A 1983-nucleotide genomic window follows, 5' to 3' on the forward strand; every position below is an offset into this window, starting at 1 on the left:
AGGCTGTTTACAGTAAAATGCGGGAGGGAGGAGGGAGACAGACTCAAAAGCAAACTGTGTAAAATACAACTGGAACTTAAAATTCAGAAAATCCTATTGTAAAAACTAAGAAAGTGTGTCCTGGAACTTTCACCAAGGGCATGGCTACACAATCTTTTACTAAAGAGATTAAGCCCATGTCTGATGGATCTAATCAACCACCTCAGCAAAAACCTGTCAGTTTAGACCAAAAGGGACAGACAGACACAGGACTAAATGAAGGGAAGCTGCCTGCCTCCTGGAATTCTACAGGCAGGGAATGGGTCAATAGAGTGACTTGGTTGCAGACATCTGTTGTCTCCCAAGAAAAGTAAGGCACCATCTGGGAACAGTTCAGAGACCAGAAGAACTGGCAGAAGCAGCATGGGGGTGGGGGTGGGCAGGGCCACCACCCTTATGTTTCAAAGGGTAGAGCAGCCAGCTCTTTGGGGTTCTGGAGGTTGAAGCTGCTGTGTCAGTGGGCTAAGAGAATGGGGCCACTATCCAAAGTTGAAAGGGTGCAACTGCCATGCTAGCTAATGGACTAGGAGAACAGGCATCCAGGTCAAGGAAGCAGAGTTGCCATCCCAGTGGGCCTGGAAGTTAGGGCTGACACCCAGGACCAAGAAGTCTCTACCCAGAGTCCCGAGAGCATGGCCAGTGCCTGGAGTCTGGAGGGCAGGGACATTGTCTAGATGGTCCTGGAAACCAAAGGATTATTTTCAATCCTTGAGACCTACTGAGATTTACCCTGCTAAGTTTGGACTTGCTTGCCATGATCCCTTCTTCCCCCCAGTTTCTCCGTTGGAATGGGGATGTCTACCCTGTGCCTGGGGATGTTCACCATTACACTTTGGAAGCACCTAACTTACATACATTCTATGTTTCACAGGTCCACAGACAGCGAACAGTTGCGCTTTGGGGTGGAATACATGCACAGCCTCTCCCAAACATGATTTAGATGATTAGAGCTCACGATGAATGGTGATGAGGTCATGGAGTGAATGGTTTTGCACATGGAAAGAACGTGCATTTTGGAGGCCAGAGGGTGGAAGGTGGTGGACTGAATTGTGCCCTCCCTAAGTTATGTGCTGAAGTCCTGTCACTTGTACCTAGGGGTGTGGTCCTGTTTGGAAATCAAAGTTGTTATTGTTTGTTGTTGTTGTCTGTTATATTAATGAAGCCATAGCATTGTAGGGATCCTATACCTAATCACTTCTGAGAAATAAAAACAGCAGAATAGACACAGAGACACATGGGGGAAGACAGTTTTCACACGTGAACTCGTATTAACTGACGATGTAATCTGCACACTGCTGCAGTGCTGAAGCTGGGCCACCAGCATGTCCAGTAGCAGCTGGGTCACCGTGGTGGGCAGGTCTCAGTGGCACTTTCAGACCACAACAGATGAGGAGGAAAGGCCTGGTGGTCTCCTTCTGAAAAATCAGTCATGAAAACCATATGGATCCCAACAGAGCACTGAGACTTTGCCTCACTTAATGTGGATGCGCCATTGGGAGGGTCTCATCTCTGGAGAAGGCCACAATGCTGGGTAAAATAGAGGGACAGTGACGGTGACGGAAACCCTCAGTGACACAACAGACATGACAACGGACTCACACACACCAAAGCTCCAGAAGATGGTGCAGCCCCAGGTGCCGTTCAGTTCTGTTACACACTTACGGTCACCAGGAGTCAGACCCGACTCGGTGACAACCAACAAGCACGACAAGGGGCGTTAACTCCGCCCAGCACAGGAGCAGTGAGTGCAAACCACCACTCCTGTTCACGGAGCTCTGCTTCACGCCAGAAGCTGCACCAGCGTCGTGTGCACATGGTCTCCCCTCGTCCTTGCCAGCCCTATCAGCAGAGGCCACGGATCCCTCCCCTGCTGAGGAGGAGACCAGGCTCAGGTCCAGGGCACTGTCAAGACTCACATGGCTCAGACGCCACGGAGCCAGGCCT

This window comes from Orycteropus afer, unplaced genomic scaffold (genome assembly GCF_000298275.1).
Source record: "Orycteropus afer afer isolate SDZICR_OR568_19922 unplaced genomic scaffold, OryAfe1.0 scaffold00754, whole genome shotgun sequence".
In the NCBI taxonomy this organism is placed as follows: domain Eukaryota; kingdom Metazoa; phylum Chordata; class Mammalia; order Tubulidentata; family Orycteropodidae; genus Orycteropus; species Orycteropus afer.